The sequence below is a fragment of the Arachis hypogaea genome, chromosome 19, assembly GCF_003086295.3.
Source record: "Arachis hypogaea cultivar Tifrunner chromosome 19, arahy.Tifrunner.gnm2.J5K5, whole genome shotgun sequence".
NCBI classification, from domain to species: domain Eukaryota; kingdom Viridiplantae; phylum Streptophyta; class Magnoliopsida; order Fabales; family Fabaceae; genus Arachis; species Arachis hypogaea.
The window spans coordinates 116,018,713-116,030,801 of NC_092054.1; the positions used below are offsets into that span (position 1 = coordinate 116,018,713).

Genomic DNA, 12,089 nt, shown 5'->3' on the forward strand with positions numbered 1-12,089 from the left:
GGGATTCCAGTGGAGCTTGAAGGTTGATTACTGGAATTTTGCGTTGATCCAATCTATGACATAAGAGCTTGCAAAGTAGAGGTGAGACCATTCAGACTGGTATTAATACTATTCATGATGTTACTTTCCATGGTATGTTGTCTTCGCTCAAAAGATTGTAGTAGCTCTTCATTAGGAGATAAAGAAGAATGAGTAAATTGAGAGGTCTGCTGTTGATTATTCTGTGGTCCTTGGTTTTACCTCAGGTGAGGTGCTCTGTAAGGTTGATTCTGCTGCCTGTTGTTATTATTATTCCACCTCTGATTTCCGTGATTATCTCTGCCTCCACTGTTATTGTTGTCCCTCCAATTCTGATTAGAATTGTCCTGCCATCCATGGTTATTATTTCCACTTTGATTATACCCTTGGTTGGGGCGGTCATAGAAGTTATGAGTGGATGCCATCATGTTGTCTTCTTGTTGGAGCTGCGGGCATTCATCAGTATAATGGCTATAATCAGCACAGATTCTGCAAACTCTCTGTGGGACTAGTTGTTGGTTTTGCTGTGGTGGAGGAGGTTGCTGAGCTTGCTGAGCTTGTTGTTGATTCAATTGCATCTGCTTCAGCAAGTTGGTCATCTCATATATACTCTGAGCTAGAGCCGCAGTCTCTCTGTTAGAGGATACTTCTGCAACGGCTTTTGCTTTTGCCTGTGGTTCCTAGTAGATTCAGCTAAATCACTGATCAATTGCCAAGCCTCATCAGTGGTCTTGTACTTCTTCATAGACCCATTGCTAGCACTTTCCAATGTGGTCTTATCTTGGGGCCTCATGCCCTGTGTGATATAGCTGAGTAACACTATCTTGTCAATCATGTGATGGGGGCATGCTTCCAGAAGATTATTGAAGCGCTCCCAGTATTCAAAGAGAGTCTCATTGTCATCCTGAACAATTGTGGAAATATCCTTCCTCAGTTTATCAGTAACTTCAGATGGAAAGAATTTCTCCAAAAACTCCTTTCTGAGTGTATCCCAGTTGGATACATTTGCTAGAGGTTGAGTGTAGTACCACTCTCTTGCTTTTCCCTCAAGAGAAAATGGGAAAGCTTTCAGCAAAATTGAAGTTTCATCAGTACCATCACGCCTGACAGTAGAATAGGCTGCCTGGAAATCTCTCAAGTGCTTGATAGGCTCTTGAGCAGGTAGGCCATGAAACTTGGGCATCAAATTTAGCAGTGCGGTCTTTATTTCAAAATCTGTAGCTACCGCTGGATGATGCGCTTGAAACGGTTGCATTGTAAAATCAGGGGCTCCTTCCTCCTGGATGGTAACTCTCCTAGCTGCCATGTCTTCTGCACGTAAAACAACCGAATCAGTAGAACGGGGGCTGGTTTCTTCCTCAAGTTCACTTTCAGATCCGCCCTCAGAGCGGACTAACCGACGCTGTTCTCGCCTTATTCGTGAAATAGTTCTTTCAATTTCAGGATCGAATATTAGCAAGCGCAGATCAGGAAGTGAATGCGTCATCTGACAAAAGAAACAAGCAGCTCATAGTAGCAAAATAAAATAAAATGCAAATAAATAAATTCTAATTAATAACTTTAGCACTCTATTGTAACTCCCCGGCAACGGCGCTAAAAATTGATGAGACACAGAAGTTGGTGAATTAAAAATTATTAAAATAGTTACGTTGCAAGTATAGTTCTTAACTCACCGAAAATCTGCCTATCAATTTAGAAACATGTCACAGAGAGTTTAAATTAAAAATTACTGGGAGTTTAAATCCCAGGTCGTCTCCCAACGAGTTGCAGAAAAGTGTGCTATTTTATTAATCAGATGTTCCAAGAAGTTGAGTTAAGTAGGTGGAAAATTAAATTGAGAAAATTCAAATAATATGAATAAAACCCTTGACTGGGAGTTGATTAGTTGGAATCTCTATCATTGATGGGATGATTTCAAGATTAATTTATAATTAATGGTTGTTCTGTTTAGTTATTCTTTACTAGGTAAAGGAAAGTCAAACAAGTTGGAATGCTAGATCTGTTCACGAGTTGCAACCCACTTAGTTTAAAGGGATTGGTGTTAGTGATTAGATAACAATCCAACAGTTAACCCAATTACAATTTTTCTTTCAATCCTTCCAAATCAAGAGTTCCTTTCAATCAACTCCCTATCCAGTGAGAAAACTACTCATTCATTGTAAATAATAAATCAATAACACATGAAAGGGAATTAAAAGAAGACATGATTATTGGAATGGAAAATAAATTAAAATGGAAGAAATAATCCTTGTACTAAATAATCATGAAAGTATTCAAATGACAGAATTGAACAAAGCAAAGAACATGGAAGACTAAAACCAAGTTAAGAGAACGAACTAGAATGACGAAGTCTTGATGAGGAAATAACTCTTCTCAATGTTCCAATGCTAAGACCAATTGAAAATTTAAAATTCCTAAACCTAGAGAAAGAAACCTAGAGGAGGAAAACTAGATCTAAAACTGAAAACTGTGTAAAATGAATTGTTGTCTTTTGTTTCTGCATATTCTCTGGCTCTAGTCTGCTGTTTCGGGCTGAAAACTGGGTCGAAATAAGGTCCAAAATCGCCCCCAACAAATTTTGCAGATTATGCAGATCGCACTTGTCACGCGATCGCGTCATCCATGCGGACGCGTCATTCGCATTTTTCCTTGCCACGCGTTCGCGTCGTCCACGCTACCGCGTCGCTTTAGCTTTTCCAATCCGCATGACCGCGTAAGCCATGCGGCCGCGTCACTGCGATTTGCTCTCCTTCGCGCGGTCGCGTGAGCCATGCGACCGCGTCACTTCTCGCTGGTTATCTCCTCAAATTCTTGTGTTCCTTCCATTTTTGCTAGCTTCCTTTCCAATCTCCAACTCGTTCATGCCCTATAAAGTCTGAAACACTCAACACACAGATCACGGCATCGAATGGAATAAAGGAGAATTAAAATTACATAATTAAAGTCTCTAGGAAGTAGTTTTCAAACATGTTATAATTTCAGGAAGGAATTATAATTTCATGCTAATTTAATGAATAAGTGGGTAAGGATCATGATAAAACCACACAATTAAACACAATATAAATCATAAAATAGTGGTTTATCACTCCTTAAATTTGTTTGTATACTCAGATACGGACGTAGCACCCTGCTTCAGCTGTAGTAACTCCAATTCCTTGGCCGTCCTGGCAGAATTCGGAAAGTTCTTCTTGTAGAATTCCACCTGGAAGGCATCCAATGTGATGCTTTCCCATTGAGCAGATAGGTAGCAAATTCAACACACTGCTCCTCAGGTACCAACTGCGCTTGCAGTGCTCGCTCCATAGCCTGAATCCAGGTATCAGCTTCAGTCGGATTGGTGGTTCCCTTGAACTTAGGTGGATTAACCTTTAAGAAGGTTGCCAGTGTCATCGGGCCCTGAGCTTTACTTCTGCCATTGCCTTTATTGTTTATCTGTTACCCAAGAGCCTCCGTAGTGGCCTGCATAGCATCAGCCATGTCTCCAACGCCGCCATAAGGTTTACCGGGTTATTTAGGTTGATTCCCGATCCCTGAGCATCAGTAAGACCTCTCTCCCGACCTCGACCGCGTCCCCGAGGTGCCATCTGGTTCCTATACACACCAAACAATCAATATCAAGTTGATCAGTCTCAATATCTCAAGTTAAGGGCTTCAATTTACCAGAGGTATACTCATGAACTTCATGCTAGACGTATCAGTCAGATACCCTAACTAGCACAGACACAGACTCAGAGTATACATTGAAGCATAAGCAGTTCCATCCCTCAGGCTCACGAGAACGAACTGCTCTGATACCATATGTAACTCCTTAATATACAAATCCCTATGCTCGAGTCATAAGTCAATGATAATAAGGTGGTACTGATGGGTATTTTGGTGAAAAGTAAATTTCTCCCAAAACACACAAATCTAACCGGCAAGTGCACCGGGTCGCATCAAGTAATAAAACTCACGGGAGTGAGGTCGATCCCACAGGGATTGATGGATCAAGCAATTTTAGTGGGTGATTAGTTTAGTCAAGCTGACATTTAGTGAATTGTGTGAAATGTAGCCAACAGAAAGTAAATTGCAATAAATCTTAAAGATGCAGAAAGTAAAATTGCAAGTAAGTTAAAGAACAAGAAAGTAAAATAGCTGAAACTTAAATTACAAGAAAAGTAAATTGCATGAAAAGTAAAGGGGCTGGGGTGTTGGAAATTAAAGAGAGCAATAGATCAAGCAACTGGAAATGTAAATTGCAGGAAGAATAAAGGAAATTGGATGCTAGGAATTAAAACAGGATTTAAATTGTGAAGTGCAGTGAAGTAAGGAACGCTCAGATTCTCAGCTTAATTGCAAAATCAAATTGAAGATCTCAGGGAATCAAAGAGACTAGAAAACGAGTCTAGATCTCAAGCCCTTCCTTGATTCAACAGCAGATAGATTGAAGAAGAAATGAAGATGGAAGCAGTAAATGAAAACTTTGATTCAAATCCCAATTTCTGAAATTATGCAGACAAGCAAAACAAAGAGAAATCTCAAAGGGAGAATGAAACAGAATTTCTTCAATTCTCCACTCAAGATTCAAGACAAGAATGTAAACTAAGAGAGAGCTCTCTAATCCTAATGCTCCCTAGTGGAGCCAGCCTCCTACCAATATGAAAATGATGCCTTATATAGGCTTTACAAAATGAAAATGAAATTCAAAACAAATTACAATTAAAATGAAATTCCTATTCTAACTATCTCTTGTGCCTTTGAGTGATGATCATGGGCCTTTGCTCTTGGTGGAATTGGGTTGAAAGAGGCCTTGGTTGATTGCTCTTGGAGTTTGAAGAAGAACCAAAGTGAACCAATTGAACCGGGTTTGAGGTTAGCCAAAGTTGGACCTAAAGTTTGAGCCAAAGTTACCAACTTTTCATATCAGTTGGCACATTTCTCTGGTTTGAACGTTGGTGCCAACGTTAGGGGTCTAACTTTGACCCTAACGTTGGCCTCCCTTATGCACATTTATGGCGCCAACTTTGTCCTCTTGTCATGTTGCCAATTTTATGCCCAATATAGACTATCATACATGGTTGGAAAGCTCTGAATGTCAGCTTTCTAACCCACTTGGAATCACTTCAATTGGACATCTACAACTCAAGTTATGATAATTTGAAGAGGGCATGGTCACTGGCTTTGGTGTGCAGCGTTTGAGGTAACGTTAGCCCTCAAACGTTGGCGAAAACGCCAGTTCTGGAGGCTCAAATGTATTGTCCACCCCATACTATTATACATTGTTGGAAAGCCCTGGATGTCTACTTTCCAATGCCATTGGGAGCACATCAATTGGAGCTCTACAGCTCGAGTTATACTCCATCGAAGGTGCAGAGGTCAAGTGGCCTCACTGCATGTTGCCACCATGTTCATTTATGCACATTGAGGGGCAGTTTTCTCCCTCAATTTTAGTGTCCACCATGCAGTGCCATATATGCTTGGAAAGCTCTTGATTCCTACTTTCCAATGCTTCTTGAATCACCTCATTTGGAGCTCTGTAGCTCAAGTTATTCTTGTTGGAAGTATACCCCTTGTATGCCTTGTGGTGTGTGGCGCCAACGTTAGCCTCCAAGTTAGGGGGCTAACGTTGGCGCAAACGTTGGCCCCTCTCCCTTTGTAATTCATATGCCAACGTTAGCCTCCAAGTTAGGGGGCTAACGTTGGCGCAAACGTTGGTGCCCAGGGGAGAAACTCTCAAGTTCCAACGTTAGCCTCCAAGTTAGGGGGCTAACGTTGGGGCTAACTTCATGCCTCTTCCTTGAATATTCATGTGCCAACGTTAGCCTCCAAGTTAGGGGGCTAACGTTGGGGCTAACTTCATGCTTCCTGGTTCAATTTTTACTTATTCCATTGTCCTCTCTTCACTCCTAGCCATTCCTCTTTGCTTCAACCTTTCTCCAAGCTTTCTTCACCTATCATTAATCAACCAAACTCATCAAAGCTATGCTCAAAATCATGAGATACTCATTCTTTCATAATATGTGACAATTTTAGCATAAAACCTCATGAAATAGCATGAATTCATACATGGTTGATTAATTCAAAGGAAACATGAAAATCTACCCAATTGGCTTGCTTATGGCTCAAGAAAGTGCATAATTCAATTGAAAACAAAAGAAAAAGGCTAGTTAAAATAGGCTAAGATGACTTGTCATCACAACACCAAACTTAAAGCTTGCTTGTCCCCAAGCAAGAAAAGAATCATGCAATAAAGATTGACAATCCAAGGCAAGAAGAATAGCAACTCAATGTTCACGGTAAGCTAGTTTTCTAAGCATACTACAATCACAAAAGAAATGTAAATGATTGATGCTTCCATCTAGCTCAATTTATGAAATCTTTTTCTTATATTTCTTCCTTGAAACAAGCTTTTGATTTTCTTATTAGCTTCTCCTTTTTAGGTGCTTTGCCCCATGAGTTGATAACAAAGCTACGACTTCTAAATGCTTTGTTTTCAAGTATTACCACTTGATACATAAGCACCACAAGTATTTGATTAGAGGACTTCATTAAGCTCATTTTTCTTTTCTTTTCTTGACTCTCTAATCATTGATGCTCAGAGCCTTGAGCTTTGAGGGAGTGCTTTTGCACTTTGAGCCTAACCTTGACTTCTAAGTGTTTTGTTTTCAAGCATTTGGCTTGATACATAAACACCACAAGTACTTAACAAATGAATTGCCATTGGTACTCAGAGCCTTCAGCTTTCTCATTCTTTCCCTTTTTCTTTTCTTGCTTTATTTTGCATTTGCTTCTTCAAGGTTTTCATGATTTTCAAAAGATTTCACAAAATGTCCTAGATGAAAACTTCAATTAAATAAAATCTAATGCAATTAAGCAACAATCAAACATACTAGCTTACCAATACTTTTATGCACATGCTAAAATCTTCTTTAATGCCTTGTTTGTTTATGATCATGATACTTTGTTGCTTTTGAATTCACAAAACTCAAGTTGGTAATCATAATGACATAGCACCATGTTGCAATTTAGACATCAACCTATGCCTTTTCATACACACATGCATACAGAGAAGGTAAAGACAATCATGCAGTTTATAGTGCTTTAAACAAATGAGAGGAAAAGGAACTCTACAACCTTGTAGTTAATCTTTCGTTATTGTTGTCCTTTTTTCCTCTATTCTTCCTCTTTCCCTTGCCAACTCAGAATGCTTGCTCATCCTCAAGCAACAATCAGAACAATGGCTATGGGGCTAAGATGGATCATGAGTGTCTCACACAATGAAATGTTAGCAATACATGTGTTTTAAGCAAGCAAAATTAAAGATAATAATCAAGGCACAAGAGACAGAGACATTGTGATTGCAAGCTTAAGAAGGTGAGCATAATACTTTGCATAAAAGATAAGTGGCACACCAAACTTAGTGTGACACTTTCACTTGGAATTAATGCAAGTATCTTGTAAGAATTGGAACCAAATTTTGTTGCATAGCAACACCAAACTTAGAATGCAATCCTATGTCCATTTATTTGAACTAAAACTAAACAAAAGAAACTGTTATATGTTAAATACAATCACCAAATGAAGAGTCTGTTATGAATAAGGATGTCTTGGTGATGTATTAACAAAAACAGTTAATGAAGGAAAGCATTAAAAACAAGTAAATAAATGAAACAAAGGGAAAACAAAAATTATCCAACTAAGAAGAAAAATAACACTGTAAAAGGCAATATGATTATGCAGACAAGTGATGTTGCTGGATTGATTTGCATAGAAAAATAGGTGGCACACCAAACTTAGAATCTTGGTGTGTCACTTTCATGTAAAATTGATGCAATCATCCATGAAGATGGAAAACAGTTTGTTGCAGGGCAACACCAAACTTAGAATGTAACCATATGCCAATTTATTGAAATTTAAACCAAGCAAGGAAAAGAAGTGTACCTACTGTCTACCTGTTCTTTACTTTCTTCCTTTTCTTTCAATTTGTTAAGAGAAATGATTTTAAAGGAGGAGAAGTATCAGCTAGTGCCCCCTGTCTTGGTCTCTCCTCAGCAAGCTTCCTTGTGAACTTGGCTTGATTGATCTTGCTTGCTGGATCAGGGGGAGGATTGTTTGCAGTTGACCTTCTCATGAATGTTGTCCTTGGTGTCTTGGTCACAATCCTCTTCTTGGTGCTTTTGTCAATTGCCTTCACTTCTTTGATTCCATGTTTTGGTGGTTGTGTGATTGTTGGAGTTTTGTCTTCATCAAGAGTCTCTTGCAATGGTGGTTCTGTGAATTCTTCCTTCATGTACTTCTTTGCCTCACTTGAGTTTGGAATGACTTCTTCACTTTCTTGCTCCTCCACTTCCTCTTTTACACCCAACATTTGTTTCATTCGCTCTATCATGGGGGAGGTTTGTCGATATTCCCAACATTTCTTCATCTCCTCGTCATACCTTTCAATCATGGATTCAGATGTTGAGGCATTTTGGTCCAGGGAGGTTTGTGAGAGTTGTGAGTTTTCATATTCTCTTGTCATCTCAAGTGAAGTTTCAGGTTCAACCTCCTCATTCTTTATTGAAAGTTCACTTGATGCAGTAGCCTCCTCATCTTGTTTTTCCAATTCCTCACTCACAAATTGGTCTTCATCTTCACTGTTTGATGGTTCTAAGTCCCCCCTTGATTGCTCTGAGGACTCATTCATCTTCTTGAATACGAATTCTTTCCAAGATGGGGATTTTGTGTGTATTTCCACTAGTTTTCTCTGTATTTCAATGGCTTCAAGGTATTCCTCATCTGTAAATCCAAGGGATGAAGGTTGAGAGTAATTCTGGTGACGTGAATGTATTGTGGTGAAGTTGTGTTGAGGGGTGTGGAATGAGTTGTGTGATCGATGGGATGACTGGTATGGATTTTGGAGGAAACTTTGTGTTGAGGCATAATCAAGTGATGAAGAATTTTTAAATGAGAAACTAGGACGTGAGGGTGGCTGCTCTTCCATTCTTTGGCGACACTTCCATCTTCCATGAGGATAATGATATGAATCATTTTGTGGTGGTGGTTGGTATCCCATATGATTCTCTTTCTCATCTTGTGGTTGTGAAGCAAATCTCCATGAATTGGAGTGCTCAGAATGTGTATTCTCTTGGTGATATTCCCAGCCACCATTAGAGATTGGTGATGGTGGGTGATATCCAATAGAATTTGTTTGATCATAAGATGAGTTGAACTCCATTTGAGTTTTGTAAAACACACAACCAAGGAAAATTGAAATTACTCATATCAGAGATGAGAATTTCTTAGTGAGGCAAAAACTCAAACACCTTGGTTTCACTTTGAAACAGAAAACAAAAATAAAGAAAATGCTTGATCTAGACTTCTCACCCACATAATCATTGTTGATCTAATCAATCCCCGGCAACGGCGCCAAAAACTTGATGGGTATTTTGGTGAAAAGTAAATTTCTCCCAAAACACACAAATCTAACCGGCAAGTGCACCGGGTCGCATCAAGTAATAAAACTCACGGGAGTGAGGTCGATCCCACAGGGATTGATGTTCTAACTATCTCTTGTGCCTTTGAGTGATGATCATGGGCCTTTGCTCTTGGTGGAATTGGGTTGAAAGAGGCCTTGGTTGATTGCTCTTGGAGTTTGAAGAAGAACCAAAGTAAACCAATTGAACCGGGTTTGAGGTTAGCCAAAGTTGGACCTAAAGTTTGAGCCAAAGTTAGGGGTCTAACTTTGGCTCCAACTTTTCATATCAGTTGGCACATTTCTCTGGTTTGAACGTTGGTGCCAACGTTAGGGGTCTAACTTTGACCCTAACGTTGGCCTCCCTTATGCACATTTATGGCGCCAACTTTGTCCTCTTGTCATGTTGCCAATTTTATGCCCAATATAGACTATCATACATGGTTGGAAAGCTCTGAATGTCAGCTTTCTAACCCACTTGGAATCACTTCAATTGGACATCTACAACTCAAGTTATGATAATTTGAAGAGGGCATGGTCACTGGCTTTGGTGTGCAGCGTTTGAGGTAACGTTAGCCCTCAAACGTTGGCGAAAACGCCAGTTCTGGAGGCTCAAAAATATTGTCCACCCCATACTATTATACATTGTTGGAAAGCCCTGGATGTCTACTTTCCAATGCCGTTGGGAGCACATCAATTGGAGCTCTACAGCTCGAGTTATACTCCATCGAAGGTGCAGAGGTCAAGTGGCCTCACTGCATGTTGCCACCATGTTCATTTATGCACATTGAGGGGCAGTTTTCTCCCTCAATTTTAGTGTCCACCATGCAGTGCCATATATGCTTGGAAAGCTCTTGATTCCTACTTTCCAATGCTTCTTGAATCACCTCATTTGGAGCTCTGTAGCTCAAGTTATTCTTGTTGGAAGTATACCCCTTGTATGCCTTGTGGTGTGTGGCGCCAACGTTAGCCTCCAAGTTAGGGGGCTAACGTTGGCGCAAACGTTGGTGCCCAGGGGAGAAACTCTCAAGTTCCAACGTTAGCCTCCAAGTTAGGGGGCTAACGTTGGGGCTAACTTCATGCCTCTTCCTTGAATATTCATGTGCCAACGTTAGCCTCCAAGTTAGGGGGCTAACGTTGGGGCTAACTTCATGCTTCCTGGTTCAATTTTCACTTATTCCATTGTCCTCTCTTCACTCCTAGCCATTCCTCTTTGCTTCAACCTTTCTCCAAGCTTTCTTCACCTATCATTAATCAACCAAACTCATCAAAGCTATGCTCAAAATCATGAGATATTCATTCTTTCATAATATGTGACAATTTTAGCATAAAACCTCATGAAATAGCATGAATTCATACATGGTTGATTAATTCAAAGGAAACATGAAAATCTACCCAATTGGCTTGCTTATGGCTCAAGAAAGTGCATAATTCAATTGAAAACAAAAGAAAAAGGCTAGTTAAAATAGGCTAAGATGACTTGTCATCACAACACCAAACTTAAAGCTTGCTTGTCCCCAAGCAAGAAAAGAATCATGCAATAAAGATTGACAATCCAAGGCAAGAAGAATAGCAACTCAATGTTCACGGTAAGCTAATTTTCTAAGCATACTACAATCACAAAAGAAATGTAAATGATTGATGCTTCCATCTAGCTCAATTTATGAAATCTTTTTCTTATATTTCTTCCTTGAAACAAGCTTTTGATTTTCTTATTAGCTTCTCCTTTTTGGGTGCTTTGCCCCATGAGTTGATAACAAAGCTACGACTTCTAAATGCTTTGTTTTCAAGTATTACCACTTGATACATAAGCATCACAAGCATTTGATTAGAGGACTTCATTAAGCTCATTTTTCTTTTCTTTTCTTGACTCTCTAATCATTGATGCTCAGAGCCTTGAGCTTTGAGGGAGTGCTTTTGCACTTTGAGCCTAACCTTGACTTCTAAGTGTTTTGTTTTCAAGCATTTGGCTTGATACATAAACACCACAAGTACTTAACAAATGAATTGCCATTGGTACTCAGAGCCTTCAGCTTTCTCATTCTTTCCCTTTTTCTTTTCTTGCTTTATTTTGCATTTGCTTCTTCAAGGTTTTCATGATTTTCAAAAGATTTCACAAAATGTCCTAGATGAAAACTTCAATTAAATAAAATCTAATGCAATTAAGCAACAATCAAACATACTAGCTTACCAATACTTTTATGCACATGCTAAAATCTTCTTTAATGCCTTGTTTGTTTATGATCATGATACTTTGTTGCTTTTGAATTCACAAAACTCAAGTTGGTAATCATAATGACATAGCACCATGTTGCAATTTAGACATCAACCTATGCCTTTTCATACACACATGCATACAGAGAAGGTAAAGACAATCATGCAGTTTATAGTGCTTTAAACAAATGAGAGGAAAAGGAACTCTACAACCTTGTAGTTAATCTTTCGTTATTGTTGTCCTTTTTTCCTCTATTCTTCCTCTTTCCCTTGCCAACTCAGAATGCTTGCTCATCCTCAAGCAACAATCAGAACAATGGCTATGGGGCTAAGATGGATCATGAGTGTCTCACACAATGAAATGTTAGCAATACATGTGTTTTAAGCAAGCAAAATTAAAGATAATAATCAAGGCACAAGAGAC

At 39.3% G+C, this 12,089-nt stretch overlaps 1 non-coding gene across 1 annotated transcript; it reads left to right on the plus strand.

Annotated features, from left to right (window-relative positions):
* Positions 1–847: 847 nt before the first annotated feature.
* On the plus strand, positions 848–955 carry LOC112781170 (small nucleolar RNA R71). The gene has a single exon (XR_003191963.1). It is a non-coding gene; the product is annotated as a small nucleolar RNA R71 (small nucleolar RNA).
* Positions 956–12,089: the final 11,134 nt, after the last annotated feature.